General features: G+C 51.3%; 1 long non-coding RNA gene across 2 annotated transcripts; it reads left to right on the forward strand.

Moving 5' to 3' along the window:
- Nucleotides 1-5,619: 5,619 nt before the first annotated feature.
- On the forward strand, nucleotides 5,620-13,032 carry LOC106018698 (uncharacterized). 2 transcript variants are annotated; one of them, XR_011810726.1, is made up of 5 exons: nucleotides 5,620-6,678; nucleotides 6,768-6,814; nucleotides 7,169-7,215; nucleotides 7,891-7,937; nucleotides 8,354-13,032. It is a non-coding gene; the product is annotated as an uncharacterized lncRNA (long non-coding RNA). The 2 variants fall into 2 exon arrangements; XR_011810727.1 differs by having other exon boundaries at nucleotides 5,620-6,663.
- The last annotated feature ends 4,802 nt before the right edge of the window (nucleotides 13,033-17,834 follow it).

Raw genomic sequence — 17,834 nt, forward strand, 5'->3', positions numbered from 1 at the left:
CAGATTGCAGAGCAGCGCGGCCTCCACGAGGTCTTTGTAACCTTCGTTTGCAACATATTTTCTGGAGAGGTCTGTGAAAATTAGAAAGCGAGGGCTTTAATTGGGCTCATATGGACCCTGGTAAAATCTCTTCTGACTGCAATATGATGAAGCAGATAAAACAGCACTGAAGATATTATTTCCTGGAAGCTTTTCTATTTCTGTCAGCTCTTACTTGCTAGCTCTCCCCTCCCTGGAGGATGAGCTCTGCTTTCATACACTAGTGGGTTTTTATTTTGGCAAAAAAAGTGTGGGTTTTGGCAGAAAAAAGAGACAGTACATCAATGAAGAGGGGAAACCATTTTTTTTTTCCAAATGCTTCAAAGCTACCAGTTAAGGGTTTCCAAAAAGCTTTGGAGTAGAGACCAAGTGGATGCTGAAGAGAAGGGAATTGGCTCATATCCTGAACGACTTTCATTATTGCTTGAAAAAGCAACAGAGGTTTGTTATTGTATTTGTGTAGACCACTGTGCTGGAGACTCCCCACTGAGGCACAGGGTTATTTTGTCCAGATATTGCACATAAAGCCGAGAAACACTGACACGAATAAACCCCACTAAACACCGGGCACGCGCTGCAAGCCTGGAGAGGCCAGGGAGATTGCCCAGGCCCTGCCCTACCTGAAAGGCTCTTGCATGGGACTAATGGCCCAAAATTGTGACCAGCATTGCTGCAAGATGGCTCGGTGCACCCTGGCTTCCCCCTGCCCCGTGGGGTGCAGGCAGAGTGGCAGATGCTCCCATCCTGCTCCTGCTCTGGTGCCCCGGGGCAGCCTTTAGAATTAAAGTTCTTTCATTTCTTTTGTCGGTAGAAGAGGCTTGTGCAGTATTTCAGCCAGCTCCCGTTTTACATTAATGATCTGCATGAAAAGAGGCTGCAACCTGCCCTGATCAAATTTCGAGAGGTTGTGTATTAGGGAGGGGATAATAGCACACCCTCCGCGTCGGTAAGCTGCAAGGTCCATCTGTGAAAAGTGCTACCTGGGAGCAAATTATTGTTATCACAAATGCTTTCTTCTGCCACAAACCGTACGGATTATCCAGCCGAAAGACTGCACTGGTGATTTTTATTTGTTTCTTCTCTTCCCCAGGGGCTGATGGAGCCTTGGATACCCTGGTGGTGAGCTTGCTGGACAAACCCATGCACTGGGGACAGCAGGGGACATCATTGTTCCCACCAAGGAGAGCCCCACGCTTGTCCTTGGGGAAAAGAAAAACCTAGCACCTCTCTGCCTTGTTGTGGCACGTCTCCCGTGGGTAGGAGAACGCCAGGAGAAGAGGCACCAAGAGATGCTTTTGCTGCATGCTGAGTGAAAAGCAGCGTCAGCATTCAGGGAGCAGCACCATCCATCCATCCATCCATCCATCCATCCATCCATCCATCCATCCATCCATCCATCCATCCATCCATCCATCCGACACAGGGTGAGGGCGTGCAAACCTTGCTGCCAGCTCTCCACTGCTGGCACGTGGCAGTTGCATTTTACCCCAACCCTGCAGCCTGTGCGTGTGTTTGCAAAGGGCTGGTGCAGTGCTGTGCATAACACTTAAGCTGAACGGGAGACTAAATAAAGATGAAATGGAGATGGATGTTCCCATTTGCATCAGGAGGAGTTCTGAATCTCTCCTAGTTTCCTTTTCGAGACCGGCTGGTGGGTTAAGCCCTTGCCTCCCCAGGCCTCATGCAGCGAGGATTTGTATCCCCAAAGTTTGCTTTGTTTCCGGTAGGCCTCTTAATTACAGCAAATTAAAAATTAAGAGAGAGGACGGCGGCGAGCAGTGGGTAAGCATTGTCAACAACTGCGTGTGACGCAGGCTACGTGACCGAGCGAGTCACACTGGAGGTTGTATTTACACTGAAATGGAGACAGAGATAAACTCACATGAGGAGCAGAACCAATGTAGCTCATTTATGTATAATTAGCCCCAAACTTTTTTTTTTTTTTTTTTTTCAGTCATTTTGCCTTGAAAGACGCTGTTTAGTCAGAACGGACACTTTTTGTGGGGAAGGACAACAGAACGAAATTCTGTCGGGAGGAAACTATTGGCAGGTCCGTGCTGGCAGAACAAACCGCTGTAATTTTTCATTTCCAGGGAGCTTGGGTTTCGCTGTCTTTAAAAACCCCTAACCTAGATGGTAATTACAAAATATTGAGAACTGGCTGAATCAAAAACGGAACGTTCTTGCTTGTCGCAGCACAGAGAGTTTGGTGGGGACATTTGGGGTGTTTTATTTTCCTCGATTCAACCCAAAGCCTCGCAGAGCTCAGGGAGCAAGGATTGGGGTCCAAGACCTCCGAGCCCCCAGCTGCCACGAGGCAATGTGCAGGCTGGTCATGGATGGGGCTGCCTGCATGGGCAGGGGTTTGGGCTCTCAGCTGGGGGAAGGAATCCCCCACAGCCTGGGGTTGGGAGCCGGGGATCGCCGGGGGAGCAAAGTGCATGGAAAATCCCCCCCTGTCCTACCTGGCTCTTTCCAGCAAACGCCGCAAAGTGCGGGATGAATAAATGGAGGCAGCAGAGCAATTGCCAATTAAATGCTCTTTAAAATTTAATCCAGACGTGAAGAGTAATGGGGAATTGCACTTATGGTATCTGCCTGCTGTAGCTGGGAAGGAAGGGGGCACGAGGGGTCCACGAGGGCTGGGCACACTTCTTTTGGGGGCTTTTTTGGAGGTGCTGTGCTCAGCTCTGTGCCCCCAGCTGGGAGCTGTACCCTGGGTGTTTCCCTCTCAGCAGCCCATGTTTCCATCCAGGGGCTCTGGGCAGCTGGATGTCTGCCCTTTGGTTCACCTGGGTGCTTTGGGACCTTCTGTCCCCCCACAAAGCCCTGCAACAAGGGGAGCTGGGCACGGGGGGAGCCCTTTTAGGGCTGGCTACCAGACTGTGGCTACCAGAGGGCATCCCTGCCTCTCTCCCTGAAAGAAAGCCACCAGTGCCCTGAGACCAGCACCCAGGGCTTTACCTCCTGCCTTGTCCCCAGCCTGGAACCAGCCACAGCCCCACGGTGCTTTGTGACAACTGCCGTGCACCCGGGTGGCATTTTGAAGCGCTGAGTTTTCAGGGAGCAGCTGCGGGTATAAAAATGAAAGCAGCAGGGAGCAGGGTTATTGGTGTCAGTGGAAAACACACACCAAAGTAGGGACTGGAGCATGGATGCGCCTTCTGCTGCTGCTTTGCCTCCTCCGCTGCATCCCCAGCACAGTGGCATCTCCCCATCCATTTGGGGAAAAGTCCAGCCCGTGTCCCACTCCGGTGGTTTGCGGGGACCAAAAGGGTCTTTGGCAGCACCAGTCACAGCAGTTCCCGCCCTGCTCCTTTGGGAAGCATCTTCTGAAAACAGCCAGGCGCTGTTCCTCAGGTTGCAAAATATTTCCTGCAAGTGCCTCTGTGCGTACTCACCCGCAGGGACAGCACAGGTGGGGAATTTGCCTTTTTCACCGTTTTTCCCCGGTGCAGTAGCAATTTTTTTTCATCTGCACCGTTCGCAGTGTTGTTCTTCTGCCATTAGATGTCTCTGCCTGCTGCAGGGAGCTCAGGCAGGCGGTCACTGCTGGTAAACAGAGGTCACCAGGCTGGAGCTGGAGCGGTGCGGACGCCGATTCCTTGTAGCTGCCGGCTGCTTTCTTTATGAACGCCTTTCTGTAAGGCACTGAGATCCCACAAACACCGTGCCCGTGCAGCAGTGAGCCCAAGCAGTCATTATGTGGCTGGAAGGTTACCTCCAGGTCTGTCAGATGGGGCAGGCAGCTCCGGGCTAGAGCCCAGGGGCCTGTTTGGGTTAGAAACGGCCGAATTTAGTTGTTGAGTAACAAATCACCCCGCTTCAGCGCATCACGCAGCACATCTACACTTCCAGCACCTCCCCGTTGCATCCTACTGACAACCAGAAGGGGAGAGATGCACGAAAATATTATTTGTAAGCTATCTGTATTTTGTCAGGCACGCCGTTTGCAACGTGCCTCGGTGAGCATTTTTGGCAAAGCCCTGCTTTTGCTGGAAGGGGCTCATCTCTGTGCATTTGCAGCAGGTGGAGGGGGCTCTGAATTACAAAGCCGATCCCTCCTACCCCCTTTTTGCCGAGGGAAGCTGTGCTGCATCCACTGCAGGCACAGCCTCGGCCGTAGCAGCAAGTACGATGCATATTATGAATTGCACGTACTGCCAACGCTGAGAGAAAGGGCTGTGCTCTAACAGCTCTCCAGGGGACATTGGAAACAGCACACGCCTGTCTGTAGCTGTGCATGATTTTTTCCACATTTGTAATTGCAGCCTTTTTCCCCTTTTGGTGGTTATTAATGTTGTTCGTTTCCTCAAAAATTACATCTGTTTAGATGTTAATTGAGTTAATTGTTACCATTCAGCAGCTGGAGCAGCAATTTAGCACCTGCTAATAAAGATGCTCGGTTTGAAGTTGTGTGAAAATGACCATATTATAGGATTGCTGTTGTACTGCGGTGCCAAAAGTGAGGCCGGCGAAGTTAGCGTGCTGTAACGGAGGGAGAGATGTGCTGGAGGGTGGCTGCTTTGAACACAGTGTCAACTTTCAGAGTCACAGATCAGTAAACAAGCTGAGCAATCATGATACAGAGCCATTGTAGCCAGGAAAAAAAAAAAAAAAAAGAACACAGAAAATACAGGTGGCAAGTAGAGAGTCAACAATAAATACGCTCTCTTTTAGAAGAAATACAGCTTATCTGTGACAGGCTAATTGGCTAGAATCAAAGGAAGAAATAAATGTAAAAATAGAAGGGCTGATGGCACGTGGGAACGTGCACTTAATTTAGTGTTCTCATGCCCGGTTACATGAAGACCTTCCTATGAAGAAAATACAGAAGGTTCATGGAGAACGAAGAGGACGGTGTGGGAGCAGAGTAGCTCTGAGATAAGCCTGATGGCAACCACAGCAAGCAGGTGACACAAACCTGTTATGGGCTTGTGTCTCACTCCATTTGCACACTGGCTTCACGTATTTCCCTTCCCCTGAGTTATGTGAATCGTGAATTACCACCACAGCCCCTTGAGGTGCTCTGCCTGTGCTCTGTGTCGGTGCCTGTGGCGTTGTTAGCACTGAGCCAGCGGGTCACGAGCCTCCTCCTGGCTGTCCAAGCACGGCTTTCCCGCAGCCTGATGGAGTTGTGGTGAGATTTACGGGCACTCAGAGCACGTGTCTTTTACAGGCAGCACCCGCGGTGTGGGTGAGCTCCAACTGTGCAGGCTGGTGTGTGCAGGGGTGTGTAACTGCGCCCTGCTGTCTCGCGCCCTGCCGAGGATCCTGTCCCCTTCCATGGCAGAAGCAGCGAGTGCTCCATGCACCCTTGCTGAGGCCAGGTGCAGGATGCCTCTGCCCATACCAGGGCTGGTGTAAATGGTTGCACCAGATGGTTTTGGGGGTCTTCTCCAATCTCGATGATTCTAAGACCCATCTGCGGCTGCAACCGATGCATGCTTTCTGCACAGCTAAGCCCCATAAGCCTACGTGGCTGCATTGAGCTGTGCGTTCCCTTTGGTTGTGCTGCGCTCCCAAGCAAGGCCACGAGGCCTAACACTTTCGTAATGTCACGTTCAGCTTCCATTGCTCTCATTTCACAGGGTGGGTGGCATCCACAAGGGTTTGCGAGCAGAAGCTGTAGTGCCCAGGGAAGCACCTAGTCCCTCTCCAGCTGCATGGCCAAGTCACTGAAGGCATTTGGAGAGAGGTGGCGTTTAGGGGAGAAAACCCTGAACATTTCAGGAGCATCCCCCGCTCAGGGAAGGAGCAGCCACATCTCCCTGCAGCTCTGCCTTCACCCGCTCACCCCAGCAGCTCTCTGCATGCTTGGGAGGGGAGATCAGAGCCCTTTCATGGTGTCCCGATGCTCCTCCTGCCTTTTCAGTACAAAATAGTGCCCTGCCATGGGGCACGTGGGCTCTCTCCCGCTGCAACACAACCAGCAACAAGCTGCAGTTTGGGGGGGACCCCTCCAAAGCCCTCTTTAGAGCAAGGAGAGGGGGAAAAAGCCTATTCCTCCAGAGGAAAGGGTATTTCGGAGCAACGGGTGAGTCAGAGCCAGCCTCCCTCCCACACAGCCTCACTATTTTGGCTCCCAGGCGCGCACACGCTCGCACGGCTGCTCCGTCTCCCCTGCCGCCCCCAGCCGGGGGCACGGCGGGGCACGGTGCGTGTTGGGGACCCATGTGTGACCCCACTGCCACGGCCCTGGGGGCGCACGGTGCCTGTCCCCAGCACCACAGCATGGGGAGCAACTTCAGCACACGTGGACATCAGTGTGCGGGGCACTGAGTGGCATCCCCATGTTTCGGGGGGCAGAGCACCCCGTGATGTCCATCATCCCCAGCTGCTGGGCATAGCGGAACCAGAGCAGCCAAAACCATGGCTCCATCCCTCTGCAACGGGACTTCTGGTGCTAGTGGAGATGGGTTTGAGAGGGCAGAAGGGTGAACAAATCCCACCCAACCCATTGCAACCTGGAAAGGGTTAAGGAGGAACCTCAGTGCACCTAATCAAGCACCTAATTAACACCTGCTGGCGAACAGCAGCATTTAAAGGAGGGACAGGGCTGTAGTGAGGCTTTTGCAGGGAGGGCTGGAGGAGCAGGGGACTTTGGACCAACAAAGGTTCTAGGTGAGGGGGTTCTAGGTGAGCTATGGTGTTAGGGGCTACTAATCCTCCCAGAGGCTCCTGGAACAAGTTTGGTGCAAGAGATAAGAGTCTGAGGGGTTTTTTAGGATGAGGTGAAATGGACCCCATGAAAAGATGGATTCAGCTGGAGAAGGTGGGTACAAGGATGGGAGCTTGCTGATGCTGGAAATGTGAGAGAGCTGGGGCAGGGGAGGAGATGTTTTGGGGGACACAAGGCCTCAGAGGGTGAGGGCTCTAGGTGAGGGCTCTAGGTGAGGGCTCTAGGTGAGGGCTCTAGGTGAGGGCTCTAGGTGAGGGCTCTAGGTGAGGGCTCTAGGTGAGGGCTCTAGGTGAGGGCTCTAGGTGAGGGCTCTAGGTGAGGGCTCTAGGTGAGGGCTCTAGGTGAGGGCTCTAGGTGAGCTATGGTGCTACTAATTCTCCTAGAGGCTCCTGGAGCTACATGAACAAGTTTGGTGCAAGAGATAAGAGTCTGAGGGTTTTTTTTTAGGATGAGGTGAAATGGACCCCATGAAAAGATGGATTCAGCTAGAGAAGGTCGGTTCTAGGTGTCGGTTCTAGGTGTCGGTTCTAGGTGTCGGTTCTAGGTGTCGGTTCTAGGTGTCGGTTCTAGGTGTCGGTTCTAGGTGTCGGTTCTAGGTGTCGGTTCTAGGTGTCGGTTCTAGGTGTCGGTTCTAGGTGTCGGTTCTAGGTGTCGGTTCTAGGTGTCGGTTCTAGGTGTCGGTTCTAGGTGTCGGTTCTAGGTGTCGGTTCTAGGTGTCGGTTCTAGGTGTCGGTTCTAGGTGTCGGTTCTAGGTGTCGGTTCTAGGTGTCGGTTCTAGGTGTCGGTTCTAGGTGTCGGTTCTAGGTGTCGGTTCTAGGTGTCGGTTCTAGGTGTCGGTTCTAGGTGTCGGTTCTAGGTGTCGGTTCTAGGTGTCGGTTCTAGGTGTCGGTTCTAGGTGTCGGTTCTAGGTGTCGGTTCTAGGTGTCGGTTCTAGGTGTCGGTTCTAGGTGTCGGTTCTAGGTGTCGGTTCTAGGTGTCGGTTCTAGGTGTCGGTTCTAGGTGTCGGTTCTAGGTGTCGGTTCTAGGTGTCGGTTCTAGGTGTCGGTTCTAGGTGTCGGTTCTAGGTGTCGGTTCTAGGTGTCGGTTCTAGGTGTCTAATCCTCCCAGAGGCTACTGGAGCTACATGAACAAGTTTGGTGCAAGAGATAAGAGTCTGCAGGTTTTTTTAGGATGAGGTGAAATGGACCCCATGAAAAGATGGATTCAGCTGGAGAAGGTGGGTACAAGGATGGGAGCTTGCTGATGCTGGAAATGTGAGAGAGCTGGGGCAGGGGAGATGTTTTGGGGGACACAAGCTGACCAAGGCCTCAGAGGGTGCAAGAACATGTGTTTACCTGTGGTTATTTGCAGTGAGGTTAAATGGATAAGTGCTTTTTGCCTGCTATCCTGGCTGCTGCCCAGGCTAGCTGTGCTGGAGCTGTAACTGGGTAACTGGTGCTTCATCTCCGGGCTGGAGGAGCATTTGCTCCCCCAGTGCTCAGCATTTGCTGCCCTGCCACTGGGTGGTGGGGTGCTAGGACTCAGCTTGCTAAGGATAAAACAGGGGAATTTAATACTCTTGAGTTGCTTGCATTCCAAAACCTGGTATGAAATCCCTGCTTATGTTTAAATAATCTGTATGTTTGAGTAAAGGATTACGAGCCAGCGGAGGAGGCAGTACTTCATTTCTCTCAGGGAAGTGCAGAAGGGAGTCCTTGGAAAAGTCAACTTGCTGAAGAGCAGAAGGGGCAACCTGGGGATGCTTCCAGCAAGCTCCAAATGAGAGCAAGAGCCAGGAGACAGCTGCTCGCAGAGGCAGGCAAAGCAATAAATAGTGAGAAATAACATTTAATTACTTCTCACTCCTACTAGTCTGCAGAAGATCTCTGATGCTTCCCTGTAGTGAGATCCTACACCTCTGATCTGTGGTGTAGAGGGACCCATGTGATGGCTGTAGTAGATTATTCATTGCTGAGGTGATAAATAAGCCTGAGTAGCAGGGATCAGAGCCCGCTAGCTGGGCTGCAACCCCTGGTAAAGCCATGGTGGGACTGCAGCATGGATGGAGCTGCCTAAATCTGGGCTCTGATAGCTGAGATGTGGCAAGTGGAAGGGTGTGCCTGGGCCCAGCTGGCTGCCAGGCATCCTGGAGAGGGTCAGTGGAAAGTATGACCCTGGTCAGCTGGGCATGAACTTCTGATGGAGGGTGGGAGGGAGTGAATGGAGAAGGAAAGGGATACCAGGGTGGCTCTTGTATAAATTTCATGGCATTGTATAGGTTGGAAAAGACCTTCAAGCTCACCAAGGCCAACCTTAAACTGACCTACCAAGTCCCTTAGGGATGTGGTCTCCACCACTTCCCTGTGCAGCCCGTTCCAATTCCTGGCCATCCTCTCCATGAAGAAATTCTCCCTGACATTCAGTCTGAACCTCCCCTGACACCACTTGAGGTGCTTGAGCAGCTCAATATGCAACTCAATGTCCTCCCTATTGTGAAGGGCCCAAACCTGAGCAGAGCATTCAAGGTGTGGTCTTGCAGTGCTGTGTACAAGGGGCAATCACTTCCCTAGTCCTGCTGGCCACGCTGTTTTTGCTGCAGGCCAGGTTTTCCTTTCTTTTGAAGGAAATGGACTAGGTGGCTGCTGAGACAAAATACCTCGACTCTCTGTTTTGACACCTGGAAGCATTTGCCAAATTCAGCAGGGTTTTTCTACCCACCACCAACCTCCTCCTCCATCTGTCAGCCCTTCCTCCCCAGCTGCAGCGGGGAAGCCAGCTGATGGGTGCTGCTGTGCAGGGCAGCTCCTCTATAACCCAGAGCCTCTCTGGTGCCACCTCTGTGCTTGCTTGTTTCCTAAATGGCAATTTGAGGCACACTGGGTAAACACCCTGTAACAGCTGGGTAATTAGAGGCTGTAAAAATGACTGCACGAGCCCCGCGTGGCACAGCAAGAAGGACTTGCCACATGGCCCGCATCGCAGGTAGGAAGAGAGGAGTATTCACTTGCAAGGAAACGGTATTTGCCCTGTAATTACCTTGGTGCTATGTGGTAATTACTACGTAATTAAATGGTCAACAGGCACTGTCTAAACAAAATGGCCTTAAGTGACATTTCTGTCCTGAGGCTTAAAATACAGCGGCGTGGTGAAAGGGAGGAATGGAAAGGCACCGATGGCAGCATGATGGATGTAGCAGCTCCCTGCCTCCCTTGAGCTGAAGCCGGAGTGAGAAGGAAGCATCCGACCTGTCGGTGCCAGCCTGCAGAATGAGGGAGTGCGCCCAAAATGAAGGAGGTAAGCACAGCGGTGAAGCTGTGTGCTGGATCCACACAAACCTCCCCTGTCCATGCTCCCTCTTCCCATGTAGAGATGTGAACTGCAGCGCGTGAGCCTGGGGTGCCCTCCTTGGCTGCCGGGGAACCCCACGTGCCACCAGCCCCCCAAACCTGCTCCCATTCCCTCCGGCATCTCAGGGAGCAGTTGGTCCCCACGCTGTTGTGCTGCTCGCAAGCCAGCAGCGGCTCCCTCTCCCTGCTGCTGTGCCTCTGCCGCCGTGTTCCCTGTGCTGTGACTTGTCCTCGCCTGACTCCCGTTACAACTAATTAGCACCTTGACATTTACACAGCGAGCGAGGCAGCCTTGATGTTTGCGAAAGAACAGAAGGCACATCTGTCTGCATGATCCATCTGAAGAGGAGGAACATGGCTATGCAGTGTTTATAGCAAGCAGTTGGGGGAGGAATTAATTTACAAAATTTTTTGAATGAAAACAATTCCAATAACTTAAGTGCCCTCTCCCTCCCACGTCAGCTGTTTACAAACTGTTGAGTTGAATCTGTCCCACATGTCCTTTGAACCTACCAGTAACAGAGGGAAAAATTTGAAATGCATCATGAAAAACTAATTTTGAAAAAAAAAATAAAAAATCCTGCCCACGGAGTTCAAACAACTTGTCTTGCTTTAGCTTTTATACCAATCGTTATGTACTTAGACAATGTTACCAGAACCAGATTTAATTGACTCCGTTTTGCTCTTTAACCTCATTAAAGAGGAATGTAGTTGTTCCTCACTGTTGGCTGTCTCTCCCCCCTCCGCAGCCACCCTGCGAAGGTGCTTTGTGCGAGGCGGTGATTCATTTTGCTGCGTGGCAGCAGACCCAGGGTGTTTGAGAGCTTCCAATTGTCATGGTGATGGAGCTGGGGTCTCCCCTCCTTCCCAGCCTGGGTTGCCCTGTCCTTATTCCAAAGGGAAGCTAAGCCCTGTGCTGCAGAGCATGGAGACCTTTAAGGGGTTGAAATACTTATCCAGCTGTAACTGGGGTGTGGAGGGAGGGGGAAAGCCCCCAGACCTATTATACTGTAGTTTCAGCTCCCCTGGTCCAGCACCCATCACTCAGGTGTTAATGCATGACGGCTGGGCCAGCCACTGCTCTCGTGGGACTGTAGGAATAGCACAGCTCTGGGGATGCACGAAAATGCGTGGAGGAGCTGGCAGGTGCCTGCCTGCAGTCCTGGTGGTGCAGCAGATGAGTCCTGCGTGCCCGCCTCCGAAACTCAGGCTGCCGGAAAGCAGCAGTTTTCGGAGGTTTGCCTCAAATTCCCGATGACTTGTTCCTGCTTCTAAGCGGTTGGGGGGTGGGGGGGGGCTAATTGAAGGGAAAGGGTTGCAATTAAAATGATTCTTGTCAGTTTTTTCTTAAGGAAATCTCTGGCTCATTAGTGTCGTGTAACTGTCTCCTGCACGACATCCCTCGAAGCGCTCCAGAATCGAAGCTGAACTCTGCCCTCTGGTATTTAGCGATCTGCTGCAGCCAGGCCAGATGGTGAAGTGGGGGGGAAACGATCGACTCCCCCACCCCTTTTTTGCAGGGAGGTGATGAAGGAAAGGCAGGTGAGCCAGCTACATGTATCCCTGAGCAGGGAGAAGTGGTGGGGTACCAGCTTTGTGGGGATCCCATGGCTGTGGTTTGGGGCTCGCTGTTTGCAGGTGGTGAGTGGTTGTTGTGGGGGTTGTCTGGGGTGAGATGTTGGGGTGCTGAGCCCAGGAGGAATGAGCCCTCAGCCCCACATGGGGAAAAAAAGCAAAGAGCTACAGATTATGCAGGGCTCTCCCTCATGAGGGGCTGGCAATGCATCCCCCCACTCACCCCATCACACATTTCTTACAGGGACACATGCAGAAGACACAGCTGATGCAGAATAGGGTGCTCAGGATAGTGATTTATTCTTAGCTGCCACTCCCCCCTGTTGTTAAACATCTGTTTAAACACATGAATTAACACATCTACCAATAGCGCTTTGATTAAGGATAAAATCACTTTATTTTACGGTGAGAGGTAACCTGAAACACGCAAAAGGAGGGAAGGCGAGGGGAGAAACACGTGCGGCATAGTAAGCAGCTGAATTTTGAAGGCTCTGGGACGGCTCCTCTTTATACCCTGCCTTGCTGGCTGCTCCTAGGCAGCAGTGCCCATAGCAACACTGCCTGGAGCAAGCGAGGCTGCACTGATCCCACGGGCATCCCTACCACGGGAGAGGGACCCGAATGAAGTCAGGCAGTGTGCTCTGCCCTGGCTCTCCCCCAGCCCTGCCGAGCAGCGCTTGTGCCAAGCATCCCATCGGGAGGAGATAAGGGGTATCGCATCCATCTGGGCTGCTCAATGAGAGCTACACCTCTCCCGGCTGTGAGTGCTGCTGATCTACAAACCTTCCCCTTTTTTATTAGCAACTTTCCCCATGTCGCCACGTTCCTGTGGGTTGGGGTTGAATGAAGAGAAGCTCCTGTTTTAATTTTTGCTGTCAGGAGTAACGGGTAAGTGTAGGAGGAGGAATATTAATCATACCCAGCAGGCATTCTTCAAACTTAGAAACAGCATAAGGAAGGAGCCCAAATGGTTTAAACATTGCGGGGACCATTTCTATGGGAGTCTCATGCTTGAAAACGTGCAGAATACTTTTTTTTTTTTTTTTTTTTTTTTACCCCTATTTAGTTTAAAGGGGAAGCTGTCGCTCTCTCATCCCCTCTTTGCAGTGGGGACCAGGGTCTGCAGCCCCGATGTGCTGAGCAGGTCTGTGGTCCCAGGAGGGATGGAGGCATGCGGGGACATGGTTGTTCTGTTAAGAGCTCCATCACGTCAATCACCTGCTGCTTTTCTTAATTCCTGGACCAGCACCACAGAGGATCAGCAGGCTGATGGCTCAGCCTTATGAGGCATGGCATTGCCCCTTGCTGATGGTTCACAGCCTCTGTGTGCTTTTCCTTCAGCCTGAGGATATCCCCACAGTGTGAGCATAGGTGAGGAGCAGCATCCTTCTGTAATTCTTTCCCTTTTTGCTTTCCTCAACCCTTTTTTTTTTTTTTTTTTTTTTTTTTGGGAAAAGAAGGCATTAGGTGAGGAAAACAGGTATGGTTTTGTGGTCCTTGAGGCTGCCTGTCTTTTCTAACAGAGCTGGAAGAATTTGCAGCTCCCATCTAATGGCCCTGGAGTGAGGTGACCTCCTCTGCTGGCCCAGGGCTGGCAGCCAGCAAGGACAAAATGCCCTCATCCCAGGTGAGCCAGCTTAGTGGGGTCTTCCCAGGGACACAGCGTGAGGCACCAGCCTTTCTCCCACCTCCTCTGCTCTGTTTGGTTAATATGTCACAGAAATCTTTCTCAGATCTGCAGGAGGCTACGGGGAACATCACTGCACTGCTGTGCAAAATTGCTATTCTCTTGTGTCTCGCCACTGCTGAAATTGGTTAAGAGCATCTGACTGGGAACCAAATTTCCTCTTCATCATCTCCTTAAGCATACAGAAAAGACTGTTTGGCAGATTTTACCATGCCTCGAACATGAGCAAAAAAAAAAAAAAAATGTTCACAAAGCTGAAATCCTGTAATGAATTTTCCCAAATGAAACAGAGCAGTCCTGATGTTGAGCCAGTTTGTCTCACTGCCCTCCCCAGAAGGGCAGACCCCAGATAGGATGCTGGAGAGCGAGGCTTTCCCAGCAAAAGGGTTTCTGCTTTTTGTCAGGGGATCATCAAAACAGATGCACTAGCGGAGCATTTTGGGGTTTGAGACAAAACTTCATTCTCCCAGCTTAATCTGCCTCTTCGCAAAATTCCCAGCCGCTTCTGGTAAGGCATCCCAAACACGATGCTTGCGGGAGGCTGTGGCATTCCTCGCTCACAGAAGTTTGAGCCCTGGTTCCACATGTGCAAAATGAGTTTGTTCTTCTAAATCGGTGCATGTACTTTTCCAGGAATGCAGGGTTTGTTTGGGCCAAGAAATATGTCTTTGAATATGCTGGAGTCAAAAACACTAGAGGAAGGGGATTAAAAAGCCTTTTGGAAACTGCTCAGGTATGGCCTGGCATCAAGAGCCAAAAGCATTGTGGTATCTGGGGTTCGGAAAACTCCAAAAACCTCCTGTTGTGCTCTGAACCTATTTGTAAGGGTCTGCAGACTCCCCCTGCTCCCAGTTTCAGCTCCACGGCAGAAGCACCCAGAGTAGCAGCACAAAGAGCAGCAAGCTATAATTTGCCAACAGGGCTGTGTCCCTCAATGAGAGCTTCCTACGTGTCTATGGGAAGATTATCCTATCAAGTCCCATGCTGCTCTGAAAGGTAAGCATTTAAAACATGACTAACGCTGATAGATGCTATTATTCTATTTTATTCTGCAGCTTGTGAGTAATGTCTCATTATAAATGGGGACGCATTCAGAAAAACATCATCCTCCTGCTGGAACGTGGGCTCCTCGGCACGGGCAGAGGAGCCGGCGTGCGGCGGCACGTGGCTGCCCGCGGGTGGGCAGCATCCCTCTGCTCCTCAAGTCCATTGTCCTCCTTCCATGGTGTCAAACACTTGTGCTTTTGGGGTTTTCATCACAATGAGAGTGGATGATCACACTGTTTGGGGGGAAAGTTGAGGGTTTTGTGAGCCCCCCCGGCCTGGTAGCGGGGCCTTGCCAGCCGCTGGTGCAGCCTCCTGGCTCATGGGCCGTAGCAGGCCTGCAGAGGCCACTTTGAATCACTGAGCAAACAAAATGCCAGCTCTCTAATAAAAGCCCAGAGCCGTGTCTGCCTGATCAGCATGCCTGGGCTATTGTGTCAGCTCTTCAGGGATAAAAATATCAGAGAGCAAGCGTGCAGTGGCCTGCAGCCGCGTGGTGGAGGGCCTGCCCCCATGGGAGCAGGCCATAGGGCTGCTGCCGGTGCTGGCGTTTGGTCTGCAGGGCTCGGAGATGCTTGGCCAGGGGCTGCCAGCAGCGTAATCACCTCAATGCCCACATCTGGCTTCAGGCTCTCCCCAGGACTCCATCCTCAGCCTTTAAGCCATCCCAACAAAGAGAGTTCGAAAATGCACAGGTGCCCACTGAACTGGCCAAGTCTAGCAAAGTGGCTTCTTTGTGGCTTCAAGCATTGTCTTGCCCAGCTTTCTGGGGTGGTTTGGTGGTTTGTGCTCCATCTGTGTGTCACCTGGCCAGGCAGCAGTGTCACAGACTTTCCCTGGGTCCCATGCAACCCAGTGACCTCCTCCTGCTTCACCCAGCATCCATGGTACAGGATCCTCACCGCCCTCCATCCACCCCTGACACTTAACTCTTCTCTGCCTCATGCAAAAGAAAATTAATTAATTTATTTTTTTTTATTTCCCAAGTGTTGATTTTTTTTTCCCTCACCTCCTGCTGTGTAGGTTTTTTTTTCTCCCCCCTTCATTTTGGTTTATATTATTGGAACGTTTATTTCCTCTCCTGTTTTTATTTTGAAAAGGGGAAGAGAGCCCACATCCCCTGAGGTGTTATTAAGCTGAAAGGCTGGTGATTTGGCTGTGAGGCACGCTTGCACCTCCCACACTCGTGCAGTCGGTGACGCACACTGCAATCAATGGAGAGGGGATGAATAAACCCAGCGTTTGCTCCTCGCCTGCCATCCCCAGAAAGAAGGGGGTGGAGGAGAGAGGGAGGGAAAACTGTGCTCTGGGCGTGCAGTTTTAAGAACTGTTTTCTATCTAGCCAAGGGACACTAGCTAAAATATCTCTGTCACATGACAGGCCCTCTTTGTCTCGTGGAGCCATGAAGCTCATGAGATTGCTGCAAGCCTGGCTTTGGTGATTCTCACCTCATCATTTTATTTTATTTTATTTTTTTTTCCTGAGGCAGCACACTGCAATTTAAGAGTTTAGCATCCTGTCTCTTTGCTGTGCTGCTCTGTGTTGTTGTTCTCCAGCAGCATGTCCAAAATAAAAGGAATTGCTCCTTCCATTGGTGGGGTGTAAGTTATGGGGGCCATCAAGGAGTGGGAGAACGTGGTCCTGCTCCTTCCTCTGCTACAACAGGGGCATGCCGTGCAGAACCGATGATTTGAAATGGCTGAGCTGGAGCCAGAGGCTGAGACTTCCTATGGTACAGCAAGGATCAGGCCCTCCTCCTCCTTGGAGAATGTGCTCCAGCCCCAGGAAGTCTTGTTTCCTGCAGAGCATAGTAACTGGAACTTGAAATAAGTTCTGGCACTTAATTATTTTTTTTTTTCCTTGTCCTGATGTAGGTCTTGCCTTCCTGCATGCGACCATGAGCTGCCTCCAGAAGTGGTGTGGTTCTGGCAGCTGATGCCCTACAGAATTAGGGGCCTGCAGCAGGGTTACATCTTTAGTTCACCTTGGAGAGCTCTACCTGTCAGCCTCTCACTTCCAGACAGTACTCCTCCAGCCGTGCCCAGGGGAAGGAAGTGGCACTGCAGAGGCTGCCGTTGCTTGTACGAACAGTTAGCGCCAGCCTTCAGAGCTGTCACATTAAGGATGCAGCTTGGATGTAGCTATATCCTAGCTATGCCCATCACTCACAGGCACGTGCTTTCATGCCCCATATTTCATGCCTCAGACTATTTTTAATAATTGATATTAACACTTTACAATGGAGGAAATGGACAACAGGCCATCATTTACCCACTGCATCAATAATAAATGGAGCAATGCCAAAACACATCAATAACAAGCTTGTTTGTCCTCCTCTCATATTTGCAGTGCTCCAGGCCTGCAGAGGTAGAGCACAGGCAGGTGATCAGGCAAGGTACCAGCAGAGAAAGCAATAAGTTGAGAAAACAGAGGGGAACGGAGTGGCACAACATGACCTTTAATGAGTCTCAAAGCTGGACAAAGCTCTGCGTGCTATGTGAAAGCCGTGCGTGCTATTTCCTGCAAGAACACCCCCTCTCCACCATTTTTTTCGTGGTCAATGCTGCACCCCCTAAAAACTGAAAACTTGAGCAAATGGTTTCTGACACAAATACAGACCCACACTCCCCAAGCCCCTTCTTGTCGTGCTGATGCTGGCACCATCCCAGCGACGAGCGCAGCAGATGCTGGAACATCTGTGCTAGCTGCACCGCTGTGCCCTCCCATGTAGCACGGCCTCAGCATAGGGGCAGACCCCATTACCTATGGGTGCATTTACAGTGATGTTTTCTTTCAGATTGGGGGTGTGTTGCCTGACTGACTTTAATGGGCATCTCTGTCACAAGATCAGACCAGAGCTACACAAAGTAAAACCCTAAAATAGCTACAGCATGGATGTAGAACAGCCTTTGCACTCTGTGAATCCACTGCTCTAGCACTGCACTGCTGCTTCAAGTAGATGCTCTCTGGTCAACTCCCCAGCAGAGGAGAAATGCGTAATTTGGACCATGGCAACCGATTTTCTTAGCCTCATGTTAAACCTTGTAGTTCCTCATTTCTTGCGGTCTTTGAACTGGTTTCCAGCTTGTCTGTGTGTGGTTGCTGCAAGGGAAGCTTGTGGCTCTATGTGCAATGCTCTGCTATTCTTTGTTGCTAATGCAATTTGTCTTTTCTCTTTCCTTTGTCAAACTGCAAGCTTTTCCTAGGCTCCTCTGCTTCTAGTATTGGCCTCAGCTGAACATGCTGGCAATGTATCTGGTACTGGTTTTCTTCTGTAGTCTGTGTATATGAAATGTCTTCATATCTGCTGGGGCTATGCAGCTGATGCCTTTTCCTAGAGCTCTTACTACTGCAAACGTGACATTGATTTCACCTGGGTTGTGTTTCTCCTTCCACAACAGCCACCCTGTGCCTTGTCCCTGGGTACTTGTTGCAGCTGAGTGGCTGCTCTTTGGGTTGTGCCCATGGGCGCCTCTGTCC

This window comes from Anas platyrhynchos, chromosome 7 (assembly GCF_047663525.1).
Source record: "Anas platyrhynchos isolate ZD024472 breed Pekin duck chromosome 7, IASCAAS_PekinDuck_T2T, whole genome shotgun sequence".
NCBI lineage: Eukaryota > Metazoa > Chordata > Aves > Anseriformes > Anatidae > Anas > Anas platyrhynchos.